This window comes from Pan paniscus, chromosome 12, assembly GCF_029289425.2.
Source record: "Pan paniscus chromosome 12, NHGRI_mPanPan1-v2.0_pri, whole genome shotgun sequence".
Classification (NCBI taxonomy): Eukaryota; Metazoa; Chordata; class Mammalia; order Primates; family Hominidae; genus Pan; species Pan paniscus.
The window spans coordinates 104,672,666-104,685,022 of record NC_073261.2 but is presented as its reverse complement, the minus strand read 5'-3'; positions in this window follow the sequence as shown (position 1 = coordinate 104,685,022).

The window sequence follows — 12,357 nt, the reverse complement described above, 5'->3', positions numbered from 1 at the left end:
CTGGTTTTGGCCTTTTCCACATTTACGATTTGGAAGGGACTAAGCCCAATATGTTTCAATCCAATGCAGTAACTATCTGGTCAAATACTCGTCTTTGTCTGTCTCCAGTATTTAATCAATAGTATTTATGTAGCTTTAAGTAAACATCTTATTCTATAAGGGAAGGAGAAGTAATCAGGCAAGTAATTGATACTTATTTTATCTTTTACATCCCATTGAAACATACCCAAAGCACTAGAACTCTCATTGGAATACTTATGGTAGGTTAGATAAAATATCTGTTCCAATACAACATCGAATCAATTTCAAGGTTTTCCTCATGTTTTAAAGTGAAAATTAGAGTCAGAGACCATAGGAAGGAAGCACAATTTCAAACCCCCATGATGCTTGTAGTCTTGATATGAGAAATTAACTTTGGGGCAAAGTACTCATTTGCAACGGATACTCCTGGGTGTAAAATGAATGAGTTATTATATTCACTTCATTATTTGCTGCACGAATATAGTCAACTACTTTAGATTCTAGTTGCGAGGTCCTGGTAATAGCAAATATGCAAGAAAGGAATAGGAGAGTTTCTGCTCTTAATGCATTGATGACCTAGAGGACAAGATAGAAGTATAAACATGTGATTAAAATTCATTATAATACTTCTACATCTTGTCAAGCTAGAGTAACAGTAACTAGATGTACTCATCAAACATTTAGAAGAAAAATAAACTATATGAAACCATTTTATTCAAGGCACTGGGCATCAGAAAATAAAGCACAGTGATGCCTGAGATATAAAAATACCACAAATCAAAATTCTAGAGATGAATATTATAATGTCTGAGATGAAAATAACCTGAATAGGGTAATGGTAGGTTAGGCATTCAGAATATTAGGTTAGTAAAGTTGAAATCATAGCAATAGGAACTATCTAAAATAAAACAGAAAAACACATAAAAATAAAATAAGAATTAGTAATCTTTGTTACAATTTAAAGGGGCCTAATATATATGCAATTGGAGTCAATAAAGAAGGGGGAGACAGAACAAAAATATTTGAAGAAATAATGATAGAAAAAGTTACAAATTAAATTACAAGTATAAACCAAGAGATCCAAGAAGTGCAGAAGAACCAAAATAAAATAAACATAAAATCACATCAGAATGTATCATAATCAAAATTCTCAAAACCAATGAACAATATAAAATTCTAAAAGCACAGAAAAGGAAAGACACATTAGAGAAAGAAGAATAAATGTAAGAAAGCAGATTTCTGGTCAGAAGTAATTTAAGGAAGATGGTGGTAGAGCAACACTTTTTAAAATAAAACTATCAATGTAAATTTTTATAAACTGAAAGTATCTTTCAAAAGTCAAGGAGGAAGAACCTCCAAAGCTGTGGAATACAATCATCAGGGTCTCTTTCTTTCCATATTAGCATCAACCTTGCTTTTCTGGAGCTAACTCAGTTCTTAGTAAAAATAATATGTACCTTTTATTGGAAATAGTCTTTCTAGGGCCACTTCTGTTTTTTATTATTATACTTTAACTTCTGGGATACATGTGTAGAACATACAGGTTTGTTACATAGGTATACATGTGCCATAGTAGTTTGCTGCACCCATTAACCCATCATCTATATTAGGTTATTTCTCTGAATGCTATCCCTCCCCTATCTCCCCACCCCCCGACAGGCCCTGGTGTGTGATGTTCACCTTCCTGTGTCCATGTGTTCTCATTGTTCAACTCCCATTTAGGAGTGAGAACATGCCGTGTTTGGTTTTCTGTTCCTGTGTTAGTTTGCTGAGGATGATGGTTTCCAGCTTCATCCATGTCCCTGCAAAGGACATTAACTCATCCTTTTTTTTACAGCTGCATAGTATTCCATGGTGTATATATGCCACATTTTCCTTATCCAGTCTATCACTGATGGGCATTTTGGTTGGTTCCAAGTCTTTGCTATTGTGAACAGTGCTGCAGTAAACATACGTGCGCATATGTCTAGGGCCACTTCTAAAGATATTTCAGTTCAGCCATTCTTCTGGTATCAGCATCCCAGGCTCACACTCTATGGTCCTTTCAAGGGAGATGCAAGTAACTAATTTTTAACCATTCAACATTTTCAAAATCTGACTTGAACCTCTTACCCTAACAAGTGTGGCTTTTATTAAAACTGCTGAAATTTTAGTCTAGAATGTCACTGAAACTTCTACAGAATAAATGGCTATATTTCCATCTTTTTACACCATGCATTCTTATGAGCATACATTGGGATATTGTTTCTAGATATCTAATTGATATGGTTTGGCTCTGTGTTCCCACCCAAATCTCATCTCAAATTGTAAACCCCATATGTTGAGGGAGGTAACTGGTGGGAGGTGATTGGATCATGGGAGCGGTTGCCACCATGTGTTTCTCTCCAGATAGTGAGTGAGTTCTCTCACAAGATCTGATGGTTTAAGAGTAGCAGTTACCCCGCAGTCTCTCTCTCCTGCCACCATGAGAAGATGTGCCTTGCTTCCCCTTTACTATCTGCCATGACTGTAACTTTCCTGAGGCCTCCCCAGCAATGCAAAACTGTGCATAAATTAAACCTATTGCCTTTGTAAATTACCCAGTCTCAAGTATTCTTTATAGCAATGTGAAAATGAACTAATACAGAAAATTGGTACTGGGAGTGGGGCACTGCCATAAAGATAACCTGAAAATGTGGAAGTGACTTTGGAACTGGGTAACAAGCAGAGATGGGAACAGTTTGGAGGGCTCAGAAGAAGATAAAAAGATCTGAAAAAGTTTGGAACTTTCTGGAAACTGGTTAAATGGTTTTGATAAAAATGCTGATAGTGATACGGACATTGAAGTCCAGGCTGAGGTGGTCTCAGATGGAGATGAGGAACTTATTGGGAACTAGAGTAAAACTCACTCTTGCTATGCTTTAGCAAAGAGACTGGTGGCATTTCACCCCTGCCCTAGAGATCTGTGGAAGTTTGAACTTGAAAGATAATTTAGGGTATCTGGCAGAAGAAATTTATAAGCAGCAAAGCATTCAAGATATCACCTGGATGATTCTGAAAGTGTTCAGTCTTATGCGTTCACAAAGAGATAATCTGAAACTGGAACTTTTAAAGGGAAGCACAGCATAAAAGTTTGGAAAATTTGCAGCCTGACTATGCAGCAGAAAAGAAAAACCCTTTTCTGGGGAGAAACTCAAGCTGGCTGCAGAAATTTGCATAGGTAACAAGGAACCAAATGCTAATCCCCAAGACAATGGGGAAAATATCTCCAGGGCATTTCAGAGACCTTCAAGGCAGCCCTTCCCGTCACAGGCCTGGCCTAGGAAGAAAAATGGTTTCATGGGCTGGGCACAAGACCCCACTGCTTGATACAGGCTTTGGATAAGACGTCCTGTGTCCCAGCCACTCCAGCTCCAGCCATGACTAAAAGGGGCCAATGTACAGCTCAGCCTGTTACTTCCGAGGGTGCAAGCCCCAAGCATTGGTGGCTTTCATGTGGTGTTGCGCTTGCAGGTATACAGAAGGCAAGAGTTCAGCTTTAGGAGCCTCTACCTAGATTTTGGAAGATTTATGGAAATTCCTGGATGTCCAGGCAGGAGTTTGCTTCAGGGGTGAATCCCTGCTAGAGAACCTCTACTAGGGCAATGCAAAGGGGAAATGTGGGGTTGGAGCCCCCACACAGAGTCCCCTCTGGGCCACTGCCTAGTGGAGCTGTGAAAAGAGGGCCACTATCCTCCAGACCCCAGAAACCAGACCCCGGAATGGTAGATCCACTGACAGCTTGTATCTGCATCTGGAAAGGCTGCAGGCATTCAACACCAGCCTGTGAAAGCAGTCTCAGGGGCTGTACCCTGCAGAGCCACAGGGGCGGAACTGCTCAAGGCCATAGGAACCCACCTCTTGCATCAGCATGCCCTGGATGTGAGATATGGGGTAAAAGATTATTTTGGAACTTTAAGATTTAATGACTGCCTTGTTGGATTTGGGGCTTGCATGGAGCCTGTGTCCCCTTTGTTTTGGCCAATATCTCCCATTTGGAATTGGAACATTTACCTAATGCTTGTACCCCCATTGTATCTTGGAAGTAACTAACTTGTTTTTGATCTTATGGGCTCATAGGTGGAAGGGACTTGCCTTATCTCAGATGAGACTTCGGACTTGGACTTTTGAGTTAATGCTGGAATGAGTTAAGACTTTGGGGAACTGTTGGGAAGGCATGATTGGTTTTGATATGTAAAAAGGACATGAGATTTCAGAGGGGCAAGGGGTGAAACGATATGGTTTGGCTCTGTTTTCCCACCCGAATCTCATCTTGAATTGTAACCCCCACGTATTGAGGGAGGGACCTGGTGGAAGGGTGGTTTTCATGGGGGTGGTTTTCCCCATGCTGTTCTCATGATGGTGAGTTCTCATGAGATCAGATGGTTTGAGAGTGGCAGTTTTCCCTGTGCAGTCTCTCTCTTCTGCTGCCGTGAAAAGATGTGCCCTGTTTTCCCTTTGCATTCTGCCATGATTGTAAGTTTCCTGAGGCCTCCCCAGCCATGCAGAACTATAAGTCAATTAAACTTCTTTCCTTTATAAATTAACCCAGTCTCAGGTATTCTTTATAGCAGTGTGAAAACAGACTAATACACTGATGCTTTGAATTATATACCCTTTTTTAATTGGCGGCTATTTTTTTAGTCTCCAGTTTGTCTTAAGACTTCACTGGGATCTTTTCCTCTCAAATCCTTATTTCTAGCCCATCACCTTGACTCACTATTATCCTACCCTAAAATTCTGTTTGTGGTTCTTCTTCTCTTACCTTTTAGTCCTTTCTCTCTGGCCTGAAATTGTATTGTTAGAACCAACATTCAAGAACCCATGGATTGCAGCCACATAGAAGTGTCCTGGTCCTTATTTTGCTTTCATTTTGAGACTAATTATTCAAGGAGTCAATTACAGAGGAAAAAAAAAACAGGGCATGAGGTTAAGATATCTATATTTTAAGGGATCCAATTTCTTGTAGTCCATAAGCAATAGTTTTACTACATCATCCATCATGTCCCACAAAAGGTAATAGGTGGAGTTATTAAATACACATTAAATACACACACATTAATCACATATATAATGCATTGAACATACAAGTATGCAAACAGAAAAGTTACAACATCTCATTCAGTAGTAAATACCAAACCTGATTTGTAGACACCCTGTTGTATCCAAACCCATCCAAATGGGGCCATTTTGGAATCACACCTCATAGAATATCCCTACTGTTAACCCGAAAGAGGCAAAATCTTTATCTACTTTTGGTAATTTTATATCTTCCTCTTGAAAATTTTCTTCAGCTAGAAAGAAATTGGATTATTGTAAGGAAAAGTGGAAGGTTTTAACTCCACTGCTAAATAACTAGCTAGATATTGATAGGGTGACTCAGCTGAATACACTAATTTCAGCTGAATAGAAAGATCCAGATGGAGTTGTGAAGAAAAGTTTCATTCATTTCCCAGAGTTAGCATAAGGCTACTCAGCTCAGGATGGCAGATTTTATATTTAGTTTTGGCTAAGAAAATATTGGTCACATTTTGTGTTTTTTTTTTGTTTTTTTTTTTTGTGGGATTGCTAAAGAAATGAACACTGTAGAGACCACCCTCTTTCTCTTAATTCCTAGAATATAAGAACAATAAAAAAATCTTAAAATCTGTAAAAAAAATACAAATATATTTCAATTATTTATACTAAAGGGGTCATAACTTATAGTGAACTCAGATTTAGTGCACACACACACACACCAAAACTTTTTCCCTATGAAATGCTTGAGTCCCTAGTGAAGCTCTTAGAATCAAACCTTATAAGCTTTAAGAGAGTTGAATCTATGTCTTCTGAGCCTGTCACTGTTTCTTCTTTCAGTAAGGAACAAGGGACAAGGGGTTCTGGTAAGTTTAGTGTAAACACCATGGGGGTGAGTTTTTTACAATTTGATTAAAAGTTTTATTGGTTTTTTAATATAGAATTGCTTGGGCAATTCACTTCTATCTTTCTGCAACTCAGATTTCCTATCTGAAAATGGAGAATAATAACTGATTTAATGTTGTGAGGATTATATTAGATGATGTCTATAAGCTGCTAACCCTTGCCTGGCCCTTGTGATAGATGCCCAAATATGCCTGGCCCTTTGTTTCTTTTTTCATCTCTGATGAACAAGAGTGTGAAGCTGAAACACCGAGGCTTAAAATGAAGAATATTCCATCTCTGGAAACCAAGAGCTCTCAAGATGTAATAAACCAGCTTTTATCCCTTGGGAGTAGTAGAAGTCATTGAAGGGTAAAGAAAGTTATGAAAAAGCCATGACCGTGGCACTGGGAAACTTAAATGGCTAATAATTAGAGGATGCATAAGCCACTCAAGACCCCAGGAAAGGAAGAAAATGAGGCTCTGTATTCCCTATGGTAAAGATGACAGGAAGTTCAGGGGCACTGTTGTGATTTTCCTTTAAGTCTCGTGCATTCTGAGGAAGCCAGGGGAAAGTAGTTCTACTTTCTCCCCTTCTATCTTCCCTTGCTTGGTCCCCCTAGCTCTGAGGCAATTCTTTAGATAGTTGATTCAGACAAGATTAAGGATGAGCAGTGAATGGGTGCTCACAGGGCAATCTGACTGATAGCCTACTTCATGCTAACTCAGTCCAACAGTGTGTCAAACAACATTTGAGTTCAGGCTGATGGAAGGGGTCTGAATTCAGGAATTGGTAGATAGCAATATCATGGAGGCACTAGTCACAATTTGCTTAAAATAAATAACTTACAATATACATAAAATATGCTTTGGCCTATGCAATTCCAAAACCATTGAAGTATTCAAATATCAGAAACTCTTTACCAGCTTCTCTTATGTATACCCAGCTGCCATTGTCTTCTGAAATACACTTCAATTGAGCACTGAATAGGCCAAAGCACCATTCTAGGTTCTAAGAGAGACAGTGAAAATAGGTAAATCATGACAGCTATTCAAAATATCTGTAACCGTAGGTTGCACTGTATAATTTATTCTTAATGCTTAGCAGATGTTCTATACATTGTAGATACTCAGTAATATTTGCAACAGAATGGAATAACCTCTTATGTTATTTATTGTCATAATAGATGGAGTAGTGTTTTCCTCCCAAATAATTATTACATCATAGAAGGCAAAGAAAAATCATAATGTTCATTCTCTATTCCTAGTGCCTTAGAGTTGATTGCATATTACATGCTCAATAAAAACTTTTTGTTTGGCTCTGAGGGACTATATCTCCTCAAGAGAGCTATGGAAATGTCTATTGCTGCTTCTGACTCATCTGAAGGTACAAACTAGGGTGTGTCAGCTTAGCTTACATGAGAACTAGGTTCTAGGAGTCTTGGACATTTGTTTATCACTAATTCACAGCCAAAGTTATTCTTGATGTGTTTTGTTCTATATTATGTAACATACTTTATCCTTTGAATACAAAAAAAAAACAACAAATTTTTACTGAAGCCACGCCCTAAGTGACTTACCCATTTCAGAGGGCTATTTATTTTACAGAGGGCAATGAAAATCATGGCAATGTTTAGTGACTAGCTACTCACCAGCTCAATTAATGATTGATTAATTTAATTGGAAGATCTGTAAACACTGAAGGTGAGTGAAGCAAGTTGTCTTGCTGGGATTAAGTTGTGCTTTAACACATGCATTGGGAGTAAATGGGAGAGGTGCAAAAGAAGGGTGCTCCACGTACCAGGAGAAAGGAGGATTGAAGCAAAGACTTGGAAGCAGAGGTGAACATGCATATGAATAGGGCAATGACAATATCTAGCCATGTTTCAGGTGTTCGTTGTAGAGGCAAACACGTGAATCATACTCTAGTGTTTTTTGTTTGTTTTTGTTTGTTTGTTTGTTTTTTGAGATGGAGTCTTGCTTTGTTGCCCAGGCTGGAGTGAAGTGGCACAATCTCGGCTCACTGCAACCTCTGCCTCTTGGGTTCAAGCGATAAGTGATTCTCCTGCCTCAGCCCCCTAGTAGCTGGGTTTACAGGCGCACGCCACCACACCCACCTAATTTTTGTATTTTTCAGTAGAGACAGGGTTTTGCCACATTGGCCAGGCTGATCTCAAACTCCCAAACTCATGTGATTCACCCGCCTTGGACTCCCAAAATGCTGGGATTACAGGCGTGAGCCACTGCACCCGGCCCCTGTCATGGTTTTTAATCTTAATAAAACTTATCGTCAATCAGCTTTTAAATTCCTCATTCTGTTCGTCCTCTGTCAGACCTCACTCAGTTTCCAACCCCTCCTAGAGAGATTGCCATGGATTCAGAGATACATCTCTATTTTCAGGTGATAGTCATTTTAATTTTCATTGAGCATCTACCATGAGCCAGGCATTGCACATAAAATATAAGAGAAAATGCTCACTTTATGAAGTTCAGAGTCTATTGGGAGCGATGCAAGCAAGATGTCTTTGGCATATTAGCTAAAACATGGTAAAGCCTGATGTGTACTGAAAGAGAGCAAAGAAAGATGTGCATGTATGTATGTGTTTATGGAAGGGTTAGAGAGGGACAGTTTTTCTTAGATCCATCATGAATTTGATGAAAAACTGTCATGAGAAAATGTTACCACAGGTGTTAACCAGGCAAAAATAAGAGAGAATAGTATTCTAGGCAACAGAAGCTTATGCACATGCAATTAGGAAGAAACTGAGAGTGAGGAGTGGATCTTCCTCTTTCTGTTTAACTTTCTGTATTACATATTGGTTAGATGTCCATGAATATTTATAAAAATATTGATAAGATATAAAGGACAACAATAGAATGATGACTCTGTATCCCTTGCACATTTTAAAAGTGGCCATTACTTTTGAACCCCATGGTGTCTTTCTCCCTTTTCCATCTCCTTCTCACTCCATTCAGGGAACACTGTTCTAATCTTTGCGTTTTTTATTTTCTTGATTTTCTTTATCCGTTGATGAAGACACCAAAAGCAATTACAACAAAGACAAAAATTGAGAATGAGATCTAATTAAACTTAAGAGTTTCTGCACAGAAAAAGAAACTATCAAAGAGTAAGCAGACATCCTACAGAATAGGAGAAAATATTTGCAAACTATGCTTCTGACAAAGGTCCAATATCCTGCATCTCTAAGGAACTTAAACAAATTTACAAAAGAAAAACCAAACAACTCCATTAAAAACTGGACAGAGGACATGAACAGACATTTTTCAAAAGAAGACATACATGCAGCCAACAAGCATATGAAAAAAATGCTCAATAGCACTGATCACTAGAGAAATGCAAATCAAAACCACAATCAGATACCATCTCATACCCATTAGAAAGGCTATTATTAAAAGGTCAAAATTAACAGATGCTAGTGAGGTTGTGGAGAAAAAAGAACACTTATACACTGTTGGTAGGAGTGTAAGTTAGTCAACCATGTGGAAAACAGTATGGTGATTCCTCAAAGACCTAAAAGCAGAACTACCATTTGAGAAAGCAATACCATTTATATACCCAGAGGAATAGAATTCATTCTACCATAAAGACACATACATGTGAATATTCATTGCAGCACTATTTACAATAGCAAAGACATGGAATCAACCTAAATGTCCATCAATGACAGATTGGATAAAGAAAATGTGGTACAAATAGACCGTGTAATACTATGCAGCCATAAAAAAGAATGAGATCATATCTTTTGCAGGAACATAGATGGAGCTGGAGGCCATTATCCTTAGCAAACTAACTTAGGAACAGGAAACCAAATACTGCATGTTCTCACTTAGAAGTAGAAGCTAAATGATGAGAACTCATCAACTGAATATAGGGGGCAACAACAGACATTGGGGCCTACTTGAGGGTGGAGGGTGAAAGGAACAGGAGCAGAAAAAATAATCATTGGGTACTAGGCCTAATACTTGGGTGATAATCTGTACAACAAATTCCCGTGATGCGAATTTACCTATATAACAAACCTTCACATGTACCCCTAAACCTAAAATAAAAGTTAAAAACAATTACCACACATGTTCCTATCTTTTAAAAATATATTGTTCAGCCCGTAATTCCAGCACTTTGGGAGGCTGAGGTGGGTGGATCACCTGAGGTCCAGAGTTCAAGACCAGCCTGGCCAACATGGTGAAAACCTGTCTCTACTAAAAATACCAAAAATTAGCTGGGCATAGTGACTGGCACCTGTAATCCCAGCTACTCAGGAGGCTGAGACAGGAGAATTGCTTGAACCCAGGAGGCAGAGGTTGTAGTGAGCCGAGATTGCGCCATTGCACTCCAGCCTGGGCAACAAGAGCAAAACTCCGTCTCAAAAATATATTTATATATAGTTCAATTTTCCATTCAGTTGGAAATTTATATAAGTGGAATCATACTATGTATTTTTGTTTGCTTCACTTTGTGATTTCTCCATATTTTTGCATTCCATTAATATATTACAATATATTCATTTTAATAGGATGCCTATTTACATTATTTCTACCATGGAACTATCACATCCAATGCTGCTATGAATATTCTAAGACATATTTCTTCATGCACATATGTAAGAGTTTGTGTGTTCCATACAATGGAACATGTCTATGAGTAGAATTTGGGCTCAAGTTTGTGTGCATGTCCAACTGCACTGGACCGGGTAATGCCAAAATATTTTCTAAACTGGTCATATCAGTTTACAACCCCATCATTAGTTTAGAGAGGGTTTATTGGTAACAAACTTACACTTTTTGTTTGTTATTTCTCATTATTGAAAGATATATTCAGTTTGTGTACAACTCCACGTTGACAGTTACTGCCCATCAGATACAGAATATTTTATTATACTATACCCCAGCTTTTATTTTCGCAGTTGAGAAATCAGCTATCATTTCAATAATTGTTCCTCTGTAAGTAATCTGCCCTTTGACTATGGCTATTTCTAGAGTTATTTCCTTGTCTTTGTTATTTAGCACTTCACTGTAGTACAAAATACATATGCGATTTTCCTGAAATTATTGACTTTTACCGTTAACAGTTCTAGAGAAATCTCAGCCACTCTGTCTTAAAACATAGTTCCTTTAGATTCCTTGTCTATTCTAAAATATGCCTGGCATTTTATATTTTCTTACACTTAAAATTTAATTTTTGAGTATATTAAATATACTTATTTTGTTCAGTATCTCATAATTCCTAAAGTTAAAATATTTGTACACCTGATTCTGTGATCTGTTGTTTCTGCCTGTCCTCATTCCAATGCCTTGTTTTCTTGTGTGTGTTTTGTTAATTGAATGAGGTTTCTGAGTTCAGATGGTTTGTGTTTGCTTCTGTGAGTGCCTGGGATATTATTCCAAATTTGTACTTTTTATTATCTATTACGTTGTACTACAAAAAATAGAATTCTTGAAAATGATAAAGCTCATAGCAAAGAGTGGTATAAAGGGTCATGGCCTGCTGAAAATATGACACATTATTCTGTAAGTAATTGACAGCCTTTTAAGAGTTTTAAAGAGAGGAAATAAATGGCAAGGTCATTATTAGTGTTTTAGGTAAATTTTGTGGGTTAGAATATAGACAGTAATATAGACAGTAGATTTAAGACAGGGTAAAGACACAGATACGATTAAGTACGTGGCTGTTTACTGTGCTATGTCAGGCAAGAAGTGATGAAGCCTAAACTAGGGCAGTAGAGGTAAAATAGTAATGGGGGAAAGGGGAATGAATTTGGGAAATACGAAGAGGTAAAATAAACAATATTTGCTGATGCACTGGAAGATGATCCAGAAAAAAAGACAGGCAGAGTCTCAATAACTCTCAAATTCTTGGTTTGGGGAAATGGCTGTATAATATGGCCATTCACAGAGTGAGAGTAGGAAGATAGAGGTTTCTGCCCCTCATCTGAAACTTCTTAGATTAGTTTAAACCTTTGAGGCAGATCTGGGGCATTGAAATGCTGTAACTAGCAGGCCTTGCTTATTTATTTTTCTACAAATATTTATGTCCGTATATGCCAGGCTCTGTGCTGTTAGTCTGATGCTCAGGATATTGGTCAGGGATATAGATATAGATTTGGAAATTATAACTAGAAACATTGTAGGTAAAACCAAGAGTATTATGAGGTTGACTAATGAGCATTTCTTTTTCTTTTTTTAATTTTACTTTAAACTCTGGGATACATGTTCAGAACGTGAAGGTTTGTTACATAGGTATACGTGTGCCATGGTGGTTTGCTGCACCTATCAGCCCGTCATCTAGGCTTTAAGCCCCACATGCATTAGGTATTTGTCCTAATGCTCTCGCTCCCCTTGTCCCCCAGCCCCCGACAGGCCCCAGCATGGGATGTTCACCTTCCTGTGTCCACGTGTTCT